The sequence below is a fragment of the Aotus nancymaae genome, unplaced genomic scaffold (assembly GCF_030222135.1).
Source record: "Aotus nancymaae isolate 86718 unplaced genomic scaffold, 86718_ANA_hifiasm-v0.15.2.pri h1tg000012l, whole genome shotgun sequence".
NCBI lineage: Eukaryota > Metazoa > Chordata > Mammalia > Primates > Aotidae > Aotus > Aotus nancymaae.
Window position 1 is genome coordinate 26,846,757 of NW_026988423.1, and position 15,687 is coordinate 26,862,443.

Consider the following 15,687-nt stretch of genomic DNA (forward strand, 5'->3'; position numbering starts at 1 on the left):
GCTCACCGCAACCTCCGCCTCCTGGGTTCAGGCAATTCTTCTGCCTCAGCCTCCTGAATAACTGGGATTACAGGCATGCGCCACCCTGCCCAGCTAATTTTTTGTGTTTTTAGTAGAGACAGGGTTTCACCATGTTGACCAGGATGGTCTCGATCTCTTGACCTCGTGATCCACCCGCCTCAGCCTCCCAAAGTGCTGGGATTACATATAATTATTATTATTAAGCTAGCAAGTCACTAAAAATATAATATTTGGTTTATTTTCATTATATCTAATGAAGTTGTTTCATCCAACTAAAGTTAACTGAGCACTTACTATGTGCCAGGTAGATGCTAAGTGCTTAGAATACAATAATGAAAAGCCACAGTCTCTCTGCTCAAGAAATTCAGTCTAAGGTAGGGTAAAACAGGTACTACACAATATAGATCAAAGACCTAAATGTAAGACCTAAACCTACAAAACTCTTAGAAGAGAATATAGGAGAAAATTTTCATGACACCTGATTTTGCAATGAATTCTTGGATATAACACCAATACTACACGTAACAAAAGAAGAAATAGATAAACTGCATCAAAGTTAAAAGGTTTTGTGGACTAAAAGACAAAATTAACAGAGTAAAAAGACAATTCATCAGATGGAAGAGAACATTTGCAAATCATAGATCTGATAAAGGATCCAGAATATATAAAGCACTACTACAACTCAACAACAAAAAGCAGACAACCTGATTCAAAAATGAGTAAAGGACTTGAACAGACATTTCTCCAAAGATATGCAAGTAACCAACAAGCACAGAAAAAAATAGCATCACTAATTATTAAAGAAGTACAAATCAAAACCGTGATGAGATACCACTTCACTCCTATTAGGATGGCTACCATTTAAAAAAAAAAAAAAACAGAAACTAGTAAGTATCGATGAAGAGCTGGAAAAATTGAAATCCTTACTGGAATGTAAAATGGTGCCACTGCTATGGAAACTAGTGCAGTGGTACCTCAAAAGATTGAAAATATAATCACCACTTGATCTCTCAATTCCAGTTCTGAGTATGTACCAAAAGAAATTGAAAGCAGGGACTCAAAGAGAGATCTGTAGCAGCATTATTCTTAGTAGCCAAAAAATGGAAGAAAACCAAGTGTCTATGGATGGATGAATGAATACATAAAATGTGGCATATACATACAATGGAATGTTATTCAACCTTAAACAAAAAGGAAGATCGGACACATGCTATAACACGGAGGAACCTAAAGGACATTATGCTAAGTGATACAAGTCAATCACAAAACAGCAAATATTGTATGAATCCACTTATATGAAGTATCTAGAGGTCAAATTCCTACAGACAGAACACAGAATGGTGGTTTCCGGAAGCTGAGGAGAGGGAGTAACGGAGAAACATTTTTAATAGATACAGAATTTCAGTTTTGCAAGATGAAAAGAGTTTTGTGGATGGATAGTGGCGATGCTAGCACAATGGTGTTAATCGGCTTACAACTACTGTATGTACACTTAAAAACGGCTAGATGGAAATTTCTATGTTATGTATTTTTTTAACCAAAATTAAAAGAAATACACAAGCACTACAATCACCGTTATTAGTAAACTCATCAAATGCCAGCATAGGTCTCCAGGGACTATATTAGGTGGAATCCCTATAGAAATCCACTCATAAAGAAATCTTCAGATTCTACTAAAAGTATAATAAGATATACTGAGAGTAGAAGAAAAGAAGTTTTGTTGAAAAAAGCTGGTGAACTGCAGAGCCCTATCTAGTCTTTTTTGGAGAACATAAAGCTCACTAGAACTTTATAAAACCAATAATGCTAAATTTTTCCATTAACAAAAATCATTTTAAATGCTATTTCCATTTCTATAGAATATACACATTAGGACAGACAAACATTAGTTTTTGTCATTGACTGTTGAGAGGCTATGCTTCATAGCAGATGGCAGGGGCATGGGTATGCTCTTCCAGGCATGTGAAATCTTGGTTATTATTTGGTACACTTTAAAAAGAAATGTTAAACTCACTGGTAAGGACCTACCGGTTGTACTTCCTCAAGGAGACGCTCTGGATCTCAGTTCCTCTTAGTAGTGAAAGTTTCCTGGAATGTCATCATCTTGGAAAGAGGTGAACAACTGGACGTGTAACACCAGGATCTTCACTGAGAATGAATATAAGAAAGATCAATTATCTAAGGTGCAGGTAAAATAATTTCCCATGACACCCCAACATTCATAGGTGTCATCCAATCTATCAGTGCCCTCAAAAAGCCACACCTTTACTCACAGCATTTAACAAGCTCTCCTTTTATGTCTTTTCTTTGCTGGATGCTGTGCTAGGTTAGGGGTATGCATAAACAAGACACAATCCCTGTATTTGATAACCTTACATCCTAGAGTATGACGAAGCACCAAGAATCAATGACAATGTCATTATGTGGGATATATTTTGGTTTCGTCTGCATAAGCTAAAGAAAGCACACATATCTCCCCTCATACCACTTTCCAACAAGACAGCGAAGCCCACAGAAACAAAAAGTGAATCAAGTAATGCCACTTCATGCGTTTTGTCCAATGAGGTGACTGTCTTAAATCTATATTCTCTGATGCCCAGGGTCCCCCCCATGAGATGCCCAATCTCTGTTTGAACTTGGTTGGAGCCAGAAATCAAGACTGAGATTATAGTCTCCCATTCTCATTCAAGCTCATGAGCCTCCCAAATAGGAAACACTCTCTGTCACTTGGCCACAGAATAAGCAGCCATTTGGTCAGAAAGGCCCAGCCAGCTAGTGCAAATGGCAAATCCATCAGCACCATTATCCAAACGGTAAGGTTGGCAGTATTGTCTTCACGAATTAAAAATGACACGTCACAACAATTACATGGCTCTGATAGTCCTCACTGCCTGACATGCTGGTTCAGCCTAATTCCCAGACTGTTTCAGACACCCAAACAAATTAACACATTTCCTAATGATACAAAATTGTGTTGCTCTGTGTGTGTGTGCGTGTGTGTGTGTGTGTAAACCTCCATACAACCACATCATCATCAATTAAGTATTTATCAGAGTTCCGCTGACCTGTGACAAGCATCAGCAATTGGCCCTTGGAACATTGGTGTTGGCTATTTTTAAAAGCCAGCTTCTAGCCTCGGTCAGTGGAACATGTTAAACCTCAATGAACAGCTCTCACTATCTTTTGTACTGGATCCATACTCCAGGCTGAATGAAGCTTTTAGAACCAGCAAGAACCAGATGGCCCTCCAAGATCATTTTGAATGTTTGGATCTGAGTCATTTGTATGCGGAAGCCTTCACAAAATAGCAATCTGGGGAACATGCTCCAGGCTGAGTCCAGCTTTCCAGACAGCCCATCTTTGCCTACAATTGAGAAGACAAGCACAATATTGTAGGGTTCCACAAAAATATTGCAGCATATATCTATATGTGTAGCACCAAATACATGGAGTCTCCCAGTCAGGCTGTCACTACAATGGTAGTTCGCCACCACTCTTCCTCCTCACTCTCCCTAATTATTTTTCTTTTTTCTATTGTACCTACAGTTTCTCTTCTAGCACAGGCATAAAGCCAGCTTTGTGAATCAGCCAGCAGAGGGTACTACAATACTGGTGCAATGATTCAAATCACAGCAAATTTACAGCTGAAAAAGATTTAAAAGGGCTTCACTATTATTATGTGCTTGGAGCTTTTAGCCAGAAAGAAGAGGGCAGTGGGGTGGAAGAGATGGAACCAAAACTGGTAGACAGGGACTGCTCATCAAAAGAAGAGGGAAAGCAGGCTTGTAGGTTCAGTATCCTAGTCCAGGGTTGAGGGAAACCTAGATTCAAAAATGAGAAGGAATTAAAACTAAGGGGTCAGCCACTTCTAGTTGGGGTCAACCACTTCTATTCACCCTAGAGAAACTTTTTTAAATACCTGTAAGTGAACATTTATAACAGTTCTATTTATAATCACCCCAAACTGGGAACAACCCAAATGTCTTTTAATCAGTGAATGAAGAAACCAAATGTGGTATATCCATACAATGGAATACTACTCAGTGATAAAAAAGAAGAGATTATTAATACATACAGTAACAGGGATGAATCTCAAAGGCATTATGTTGAGTAGTAGAAACCATTGTTGAAAAGAAAGTTACATGCATATGATTCCATTTAGGTGACATTCTCAACAGATCAGCAGTTGCCAGAGATTGGGGCTGAGGAGAAGGTATAACTATAAAGAAATAGCATGAAAGAATTCTTTGGAGTCATGGAACTGTTTTGTATTTTGTTATTGGTGGTGATTACATCAATCTACACGTGTTAAATTTATAGAACTGTACACCAAAAAAATTAATGTCAGTGTTTCAACTGAATGTAAAATTCTTTCATTAATGGTATGCTAAATTTAAAAAAGAAAATTTTGAAAAGAAAAAATACATTAAAAAAAGATGGAACCTGAGGGCAGAATGGTATAAGCAGAAAAAGAGTGAAGCCAATTTGTTGTCTCATCAAGAATGTATAGAGAAGGTAAATTATGAGAAGACAGAGTTGAGTTGAGACTTGGAGGACAGGCTAACAGGAAATTGGTGAGAACATCAGGTTCCTCACACTCAATTTGTTGTTGTGAACGGTGGTGTTTCACTAAGTACCAACCAGCAGCTTCAGCTGAAGGGACCAAAGAAGCCACCTGGCCCCACATGGTAGTGATGGAGCAAGAAGGTCACTAGTCAGAGTTGGTGCAGGACCAGAATTTGCCCACCCTTAGGAGCCAAGATCTATGATGGTGTAGAACAGAAGCCATCATCCATGACAGTGCAGACAGCTTCAGGGTAATTCTTCACCTCACTAGCTGGTAGGGACAGGCTCATTACCTTTGGTCAGGGGTTTAGTTGAGAGAGGAAGTGACAAACAAAAGCTAGATAAATCTAATCTAACTCTCTCATTTACAGATGAGGAACCTGGGAGAGCAAAGTAGTGTGAGTCCTTCAAATTGCACAGCTTGTGAATGCCCTTTAGGGTTCTGTATCCTGACCTGGGACCAGGGCAGGGATGGTATTTCTTCTTATCTGTCCTAGGTAGGTGAGATAGTGTTTTACATTTAAAAGATAACAAGACAAACAAAGGTGACTCCACAGTATGCCATTAGAATCCACTGAAAAATATACTACCTTCCATAAAACCCTTGTTGTTCTTTTCTCAAATGAATTGCTTGTGAATTCCTGTGTCTGATTCTTGTTTCAGCCTTCTCTTCTTCAAGCTATTCAATCCAATGATTAGACTGTTGATTGCAAATAGTCCAAGAGTTCTTATCTATCAAATTGCCTCTTATGCATACCTATGTTTTTTGTTTCCATCTAACTTTGGAGAGCTCAGAAGAGGGAAGACAGTCTCACACATTGCAAATGTGGTGCTCTTAGATTAAATGGTACGTGAAAAAAGTCCTGGTTGAGAAGTTGAGACATGGGTTTTGCTCCAGATTTACTGATAACTGCATGTGAGATTTTAGGTAAGTCTCTTTCTTTCTCTGGGCGTTAATGTCCTCCTCTATAAAGTGAGCCAGTTATATTTGAAGATCTTTAAGGTACTTTCTAGTCTTAGAATGTTTCACTTCTCTGTTTAGTCTTAAATGTAAATGATAAATACTGAAACTGATGCACAAAAGAACCGATAATTTTCAGTTTAATTAAAAGAATATGCACTTAGAGTCTATTTTCAGGCTATATACTAGCCATGAGGGATATTAAAATAATTAAGAAATAAACCCTACCTTAAAAGACATACAACCTATTGGATTAGAACAAGAGTCTGGAGTCAAAGGGTATAGATTCAAGGACACTGCTCTACTTGGAATGACTCAGACCGCTTATTTAACCTCTCTGAACCTATTTCTTCATCTATAAATTGTAAATAATAATAGCCCCTGCTGGGAGTGAAGAATAAATGGGAGTATATTAGTTTTTGTTATTAAGTCATCCATATTACTATCCTGCCCTCTTGAAACAGCATTTTTCTTTGTTGCCCCATAACTTTTGGCAAATGATCTCCATTTGTAATATCTCAAAGCTGAATTAATAAGCTATTAATACTTTCAGGTGGAACTCAAGTTTCACTTCTCTAAGAAGACGTATCTGTCTGCTCCAGACAACACAGATCTCCCCTGCCTCTGGCTTTCTGTTGCCAATGTTTAGCATTTCAATGGTACTGTCTACTGCTTCACAATTGACCTGGGTATCTATGGTTTTAAGCTCTCCTGAACTCCAGTTCTTTATGTTATCAATTGCCTATAGTAACTTCAAATTCTACCTGTATCAAGTAGAATCCACAATTACATCCAGAAACCCTACTCCTCTTTTTGGGCTCATTTCAGTTTATAGTATCTCGGTCACTTAAACTAAACACCTGTTTGTCATGTTTCCTTTTTATTACATCCTCATCCAATCCATCCTATGTAATTCCAACTCACGTGTCTCTAAAATCCATTCTTTATCATCTCCATTGTCACAGCCTTACTTAAGTACCTCTTGGCTAAATTCAAGCAATGGTAGAGGGAAGGATTTGTCAGTATCACCTAGCAAGCATTCTTCAAAATGCTTACTTTCCCATAACCCCGTATCACATCAGAAGTGTGGTTGAAGGAGAAGACAGAAGAATGCAGGAAAAAACAGGCTTGTGTATTTTGCAAAAGTTTTTCAGGTTATTATTATAGATTTTCCATTCCTGTTGAGAATCACTGTCTTAATCTTTCTCCTTCCAATCTTTCCTGTCCCTCTTGCCCAAGTTACTTTTCAAAACTTCCGGTTAATCAATAAAGGCTCCTCATTGTCTTTCTTCAGCCTGGCTTTCACATCCTGCTCCAGGCCACTCTCTTGACCTCGTTTTCTTCAATTGCTTCCATGCCTTTGCTAGTCCATTTGTATTTGCATAAAGAAATACGCAAGGCTGGGTAATTTATTAAAAAAGAGAGAGAGATTTATTTGTCTCATAGTTCTGCAGGCTATAGAAGAAGCATGGCAGCCGGGTGCTCATGCCTGTAATCCCAGCACTTTGGGAGGTCGAGGTGGGCGGATCACAAGGTCAAGAGATCAAGGCCATCCTGGCCAACACAGTGAAACCCCATCTCTACTAAAAATACAAAAATTAGCTCGGTGTGGTGATGTGCACCTGTAGTCCCAGCTACTCAGGAGGCTGAGGCAGGAGAATCACTTAAACCCAAGAGGCAGAGGTTACAGTGAGCTGAGATGGTGCCACTGCACTCCAGGCTGGCAACAAAGTAAGACTCTGTCTCAAAAAAAAAAAAAAAAAAAAAAAAAAAAGCATAGCACTAGCATTTGCTTCTGTTAAAGATCTCAGGAAGTTTCCAGTCATGTCAGAAGGTGAAGGGGGTACAGGCATATCACATGGCTAGAATGGGACTCAGAGAGAGAAGGGAGAGGTCTCAGATTCTTTGAAACACCCAGATCTTATGCGGACTAACTGAGCAAGAGCACTCATCATCAAAGGGATTGCACGAAGCCATTCAATAGGAATCTGTGCCCGTGACCCAATATCCCCCACTAAGCCCCATCTCCAACATTCGGGGTGACCTTTCAACATGAGATTTGGAAAGGATAAACATCCAAACCATATCATTTTCCCCTGGCCCCCGAAATCTCATGTCCTCATATTGCAAAATTCAGTCATCCATTTTCAATAGTTCTTCAGTCTTAACATGTTCTAGTGCCAACTAAAATATCCAAAGTCCAAAATCTCATCTGAATATAAGATCCTTCTACCTATGAGCCTGTGAGATCAAAAACAAGTTATTTATTTCCCAGATACACTAGTGGTAGAGGCATTTTGTGGACGTTCCCATTGCAAGAGGAAGAAGTTGACCAAAAGAAAGGGGCAAATGGCCCCATGCAAGTTTGAAACCCAGCAGGGCAGTCATTGAATCTTAAGGCTCTAAAATAATCTCCTTTGACTCCATGTCCTGCATCCAGGGCACACTGGTCCAAGGGGTGGGCTCCCAAAGCCTTCGGCAGCTCTACTCCTGTGGCTTTTGGAGGGTGTAGCCCACATGGCTGCTCTCATGAGATGGAGCTGAGTGTCTGCAACTTCTCCAGGCTCAGAATGTAAGCTGCCATTCTTGGGTCTGGAAGGCAGCAGCCTTGTTCCCACAGCTCCACTACGCAGTGCCCCAGTGGAAATTCTATGCAGGGGCTCTAACCCTACCTTTTTCCTCTGCACTTTCCTAGTAGATGCTCTCTGTGGTGGCTCTGCCTCTGTAGCAGGCTTCTGCCTGGGCACCCAGTCTTTCTCATACATCCTTTGAAATCTAGATGGAAGCTGCCTAACCTCCTTCACTCTCGCATTCTGTGCACTGGCAGGCCTAACATGTGGAAGCTGCCAAGGCTTACCAAGCCTTGCACCTCCTGGAGCTTTTGACCTGAGCTGCACCTGTGGCCCTTTGAGCTGAGACTGGAACGAAAGTGATTAGGATGCAAGGAACATCTTCCCAGGGTGGCATAGAGCAGTAGCACACTGGGCCTGGTTCATGAAATCATTCTTTCCTCATAGGGCTCTGGGCCTGTTATGGAAGGGGCTGCCTTGAAGATCCCTGAAATGCCTTCAAGTCCTTTTTCCCCATTGTCTTGGATATTAGCACCTGGCTTCATTTTAGCCATGCAAGTCTCTCTTGCATGTGATTATTCCACAGACCACTTGTATTTCTCTCTTGAAAATGCTTTTTTTGCTTCTTTATCACATAGCTAAGCTCCAAATTTTTATTCTTAAAGTTCCAAAATTAAGTCCTTTATTTGCTCCTGTATCTGATTATAGGTTGTTAGAAGCAGCCAGGTCTTGAATGGTTTGCTACTCACCAGATATTCTAGGTTATTACTCTTAAGTTCAAGCTTCCTCAGATCTCTCAGATATAAACACAATGCAGCCAAGTTCTTTGCTAGGGCATAACACAGGTGACCTTTGCTGTAATTTCCGATAACCTCCTCATTTCTGTCTGAGACTTTGTCAGCCTAGCCTTCACTATTTATATTTCTATTAGCATTTTGTTCACAATCATTTAACTATTATCTAATATGTTCCAAACTTTCCCTCATCTTCCTGTTTTCTTCTGAGGTCTCCAAACTCTTCCAACCTCTGCTCGTTACCCAATTCCAAAGTCACTTCCACATCTTCAGATATCTTTATAGGAATAGCAACACCCCACTCCCAGTACCAATTTTCTGTTAGTCCATTTGTGTTGTCATTAAGAAATATCTGAGTCTGGGTAATGTATAAAGAAAAGAAGTTTGCACTAGGGCACGGTGGCTCACACCTGCAATCCCAGCACTTTGGGAGGCTGAGGCAGGTGGATCACCAGATCAAGAGTTCAAGACCAGTCTGGTCAACATGGTGAAACCCCAACTCTACTAAGAATACAAAAATTAGCCAGGTGTGGTGGCACGCACCTGTAATCCCTGCTACTTGGGAGACTGAGGCAGGAGAATCGCTTGAACCCGGGAGGTGGAGGTTGCAGTAAGCTGAGATCGCACCACTGCACTCCAGCCTGGGCAACAGAGCAAGGCTCTGTCTCAAAAAAAAAAAAAAAAAAAAAAAGGAAAGAGATTTAATAAGCATGGTGCTAGCATCTGCTTCTAGCAAGGGCCTCAGGAAGCTTCCAATCATGATGGAGAGAAAAGGAAGTACGGATGCCTCATACGGCAAGAGCAAGAAGGGGTAGGTCTGAAACTCTTTTAAACAACCAGATCTCATGTGAAGTAACTGAACAAGAACTCACTTATCACCAAGGGGATGGTGCTAAACCATTCATGAGAGATGCCTCCATGATCCAATCTCCCCTCCTAGGCCCCATCTCCAAAATTAGGGATAACATTTTAATGTGAGGTTTGGAGGGGACACATATCCAAACCATTATCAATGCCCCACAAGTTCCAGCCAAACCAAAGTAGACCTTGTTTCTCTAAATACAGCAGAGCCTTTGACAACCCCAAGCACTGGTGCATGCTATCTCATCTTCTTGGGATTTTCTTCTGTTCTCATTTCACTCTTCCTGCCTGGGAGAATTCCACTTAATTTTCAATGCTCAGATCAAATGCCACCTCTTCAATACCACTCCTTCCTCTACATATCTTCGTATCACTCTATTCACAGTGCTAGAACACTGAATAGCAGCTTGGGTAGCCCACCTTTCTTAACTCCCTCCAAAAGGATCTGGGTTCCTTCTCTGGTCTCCTAAAAAAGTTTTTAGACCTCTGTTATAGTCTATACCCTGTTCCACTCTGTGTGTATGTGGTGTGTTATATAACCTGCTTGTCACTTAAATTAGATAACAATCCCCCTCAAAGATAGACACTGCCTTATCATTTAACTTCCCAGCATGAAGCAAACATTCCACAGTTTTAATGGACACTAAATAAATAATTCTTTAGGCAAGATTCAGATTACACATCATCTTCTCAGGAAGCCTTTCCAAGCCCTAACAAGTGGCAGTGAGCTGCATCTGTCACATCAGCACCCTACATGTAGCACATTCTGTGAAATTACCTGCTTATGAGTCTGTATCCTTCACTAGACTGCAAGTTCCTTCTGGGCAGCAACAGTGTTTTTATCTCTCTCTTACCATGGCACATTGCACAGTACCTGGCAGACAGTTGTAGGTACTGTTGTAGACAGTTTAGTTTAGGACAACTAAATTGAATTTACTGTAATTTCCTTGCAGATGATAAACTCTCCAAGTACACTTATGGCATCTTTTACCACTCTCAAATTTTTGACAGCATCTTCCTCCAGCCCTGAATTGAGAAAACATTTGAACAATATTTGTCAATAGACAAATTATTATTAAATATTTCTGAATAAGTTTAGGCCTGCGTACGAGAGGATGGAGTGTCCCACTTAGATGTGTTCCCAGGAAAGAAAGGATTTAGTCCTTTAATGGCCATACCCCAATTCTGTTTGTTGTCATATATATGTGTGTGTGTGTGTTTGTGTGTGTGTGTGTGTGTGTATGTGTGTATCCTGATATTTTAGCAATGATCAGTCAAGCCTCTAGTAGGTTGGATCTGTCACTGATTCAATCTCAGCTTATTGACCTGGTTCCATACTAGCCAGTTTCCTCCTCTCCTGTGGTCCCAGTATATCCACCAGATTGGCATATTAAACTTGTCTAGGAATTTTTAAAAATTAAAAGGGAAATGGAAAGAAAATTTTGGGGAAAATTTAAAATAATGCCTACTCATGAGACAAGTGCCATTCCAACAAAGCTGAGGGTTGGGTCATTGCTCAGTACATTCATAATACATAGTTACAATGCTACTGTGTGATATGTTTTATTTTAAGCATAAAATAAAGCATGTTTTATTATTATGTTTTTAAAAGCATAAACATGAAAAGAAGCTTGCTTTTTTTCCATTGTCTAAATAAAATAACATAAATATCCTTTTACAAATTTATAAATTAATCAACCATTGTTGAATGCCTGGGCACAACTTAGCTGACCATATCCCAACATTAAGCTAGCTAATGAGCAACCAATGAGAAGGTAGTTTTTCTAGAAGTTGAAAAATCACATTAACTTGATGTAAATAAAAGAAAAACAAGCTCAACATTGATCATAGCACATCAACTGGGAGGAGGAATGGAAGCATGGTTGCCATCATAATATGTCACAGTCGCAGAGATGTCAAAAAATTTTAAGGGTTTTTCCAGATAGATCTAGTATGAAATTACTTGGAGGCAAAAAATAATGACACTGCAATTCTTACTTAAAGTAAAACTCATGGGATATCAGTGAACTTTAACTCACATCTTATGATTTTATTTAAAAGTCCCCAGGGTCCTGATTACTCCAAAATTCTGTGATCTAGGATTGATGATTTTCCTCTCTGCAGTGAGGTCATTGATGTGATTAGCTGCAATGCAGTATTTAAGGCTCCATTGAGAAGAATGAAATAAAGTGAAGAATTGAGGCACTCATCCAGATTAGTCTTATAAAATCTGACACTAAATGAAAAAAAAAAAAGTTGGTGTATACTTGAATTGTCCCAACTGACTACCTATACAACCAAAACTCACTAGTATAAAATGGGATGATGTGGAATATCCAAAATTACTAGTCTAGTCAGAGAAGGCCAGGCCCCACTAAAGGTCAACACCCTGTAGGCCTGAGCTGCCATTTCAAATCATTTTTCAGGTTAGTATATGGTGGGAAAAACAAAAAACATTTTAGGGAGTTCTGATACATCTCATATTATACATTCTAATATTCCTACATTCTACTTTTGTCAAAGTTTTACATAAAAGAAATAAAAATTCACAAGTATTTAAAATGTCTCAAATGTGCAAAAAAGTTGATTTTCTCTACCAAGAAAGAGGTGCCTGAAGCCAGCAAAAGGCATCATATTGAAATAACGTCCTTATTTAGTTGTGAGTTTCTTAAAGGGCAGTCTAGGTCTCAGGTCCTATTAAGCCGCCCAGAGCAGCAACTGAATTTCTATAAAATCTCAAATACAACCTTGAAAAGTAATGCACACTATCACAAGGATCTGGACCAGACAGCATAGGTCTTAGCCTCAGTACATGCTCCAGCACCACCTGTTTCTTAGCCTTAGGTAAGCCAAAATTTTTTGTTTTGTTGTTGTTGTTGTTGTTTTTGAGATGAAGTCTCGCTCTGTTGCCCAGGCTGGAGTGCAGGGGTGCAATCTCGGCTCACTGCAACCTCCGCCTCCCAGGTTCAAGCGATTCTCCTGTCTCAGCCTCCCGAGTAGCTGGGAGTACAGGCATGTGCCACCAGACCCAGCTGATTTTTGTATTTTCAGTAGAGACAGGGTTTTGCCATGTGGACCAGACTGGTCTCGAAATCCTGACTTAGGGTGATCCACCTGCCTTGGCCTCCCAAAGTGCTGGGATTACAAGTATGAGCCACTGAGCTCAGCCCAAAACTGTCTTCAATCTTTAGTTTTCTCTTATGCATGTCAGGAAAAAAAAGAAAATCACCCTTCCAGGAGTGTGATGACGAAATAGGTATCAGCAGTCAAATGACTTTAATTTCTTGGGAAAAGGTTTTGCAAAATAACAATAACCTGTTTTCTTCAAGAAATTGAATAATATGAATACATCACATTTACTCTGTCAGTTCTTGATTTATAGTTAGATTCCCTGCTCTCCATGGGTAAGGGCACTGGTGTTCCCTGCCAGGCTTTATTTTAGCTCTACCTTGCCAGTGGTTGGGGCAAGGATAGAACGAGAGGACCCAAAGGAATGGGGGATAATAAATGGGATTGAAGAAGTGCAGAAAGGCACTGCTCACTTCTTAAAGAATTGCTAATCTGAGATATTCCTGCCCACAAACTTTCTTTTCAGCACTTGTGGAGTAGGCATTTTGCATATGTTATTCTCATGCTTCCCGATTTACACTCAGAGAAAAGTAAAGGGGGTATTTTCTCCAAGTCTTCACTGTCTCTTAGACTTTCACATTAAATGAATATATATTCCCTTAATATGAATGAATATATAAAAATATATACCAATAAAATAGGTATCAGCCGTGGATTACGACATAACTTCTCTTAGAATATGCTTGGGAGTTTTATAATCTACTTATCACACCACCTGTCAAAATGATAGAATTATTTTTCAGGGAAATTCCAAATGTCAGTCTATATGAATGAAATAATACCTACCTCAGCCACACACTAAAAAAATATGGGAGAGGAAAACAGAACTTTGTCAGAACATTCTCTATAACAGGATCTTCATTTTGCATGCTTGCTTATTTTTAACCCCAACTCCTTGAATATAAAATATTATATTCAAATGCTACCCCTTTGCTAATTTAACAAACCATGAGAAGTTTTCTGTTTTTTTGCTCAAATATCGCAAGCATTGTTTGTTGTATTGGTTGATTCGCACTGTAGAAAGTCTTCGTTTTGCTGATACTTTTCACATGTTGTGTGAGTACTACCAGGAAACTTGCCTCAAAGTAAATTAAATGAGCATGTTATCTCTGAAGGCCTTGTACAGTTAGGCAGTGGACGGCATTCAGAAAGGGGAAGCTCAACTTTGTCCTCCCAATTCAGAGTGGAAAAAAGAAATCCAAAAAAGTTTAAAAAGTAGTAGCTCTGAAAGCTGTGTCTGCTACTTAAGTGTAGAATCTCAGGGACATGCTTTTGAAAAAGAAAACTTTTTCGATTAAGGGGACATTGAAAATAAATTTAGTATTTTCGATTGTGTGCTGCCATCTTAGTGATTATTTTAAATCAGGCTGAGGGCATTATGGGTAAAAAGGAGAAAGGTTACATCCTATTTCACCTTCTATTTACCAATACATGTGATCTTCTGCTTCATGTTCTTCCAAAATTCCAGAATGTGTGCTGTTTCTCTTTCTTTTTAAAAGATATTTGTATTTTTAGGGCTCAAAAGACATAAGTTAGACAAATTTGACTGTATTACGTTCAGTATGTTAAATGTTGGAGGTGGCCATTTTTAAGAAATGCCAAGGTTAAGTCTTCTGTCTAATTTACAAGTTTTATATCTATTGGAGCCATGACAGGCACTTGTTGAAATGTTTGGATTAATGGTTGAACTTGAACCTATGCTTTTAAAATGTCTTGGGATGGACCTTGGCCACAAGATCAGTTGTTCCTTTCAAGTTGTTCCAGAAGTTAAATATCTGCAGAGGACACAGGCTAAGAGATGGGGCTCCCTCCAAATCTGTCCTCTCATGGGTTTAAGCATTCCTTCCAGCTCCTTGGAGAACTACACTATTTGTGAGTGCAAAAAGAACTTGTTTCAACTGCTTCAACCACAGAGACTCAGCTTTTCATTAACCTCTTAGTCTCTTCTAGCATTTTAGGTGGAAATATTACCCAGTCTTGGAATATTTCAGTCATTTCCTGCCCTCTCCCTTCATTTCACACTTTATTAAAGTATAACTGATCAGAATATGGGACCATCCATTTCTCTCTTTCCAAAATGCACTGAAGAAATTAGCAATGCCAACTTCTCCTTTCACAAAAGCTTTAGAGTCATTTGTTTAAATTTGACTTTTGAATCAGCCTCAAGTCACTGTTCCTTGGCAACAAAATATGTAACTTTATCACAGATAAATTTTCCATGCTTACAATTCCTGGCCTGGAGTTGCTGTAGGGATCATCCAGACACATGCTGGAAATTAAACAGTGTACTACCAGGGTGGCCGCAATTAAATTCAGACTTGCATTCAAACCATGGCCCGCTCTGCATTTCTTCGAGAAGTTTGCTTTCTAAAGACATTTCAGAATGTCTTTTCACGAAAGAAAGAGGCAGGGTGGCTGGGCCGGAGTCAACCTAAATCAAGGCAATGAGAACGAAAAGGGAGAGATGTATTTGCAGCATGCCAAACTAGATGTTCATATACAGGAAGATCTCAGGCTTCTAATTTAGGGTATTTTCTTCTGGAGCCCAAAGGTAATTCTATCCACACCTTCACAGACAGACAATTATTATTTGGAAAAGAAAGAAATCATGAGTTCTCATTGAACATCAACCCACCAGCATGTGTTATAAAATGGAAAGGCTCCTTGAAAGAAAATATTTCCTCCTCTGCATGCAGACATATCCCTCTTGACTTAAAAATATATTTTAGAATTGAAATGCTGAATGCTTAGCAAATTCTGAATATAGTGAAGAGTTCTGGACTGA

General features: G+C 39.4%; 1 long non-coding RNA gene across 1 annotated transcript in view; it reads right to left on the reverse strand.

Annotated features, from left to right (window-relative positions):
- LOC105729491 (uncharacterized) overlaps positions 1 to 15,687 on the reverse strand; it is a 276,092-nt gene that overhangs the window by 200,488 nt on the left and 59,917 nt on the right. The window contains exon 2 of the long non-coding RNA XR_001110258.3: positions 2,050 to 2,169. This is a non-coding gene — a long non-coding RNA (uncharacterized LOC105729491). The remainder of the gene's footprint in view (positions 1 to 2,049; positions 2,170 to 15,687) is intronic.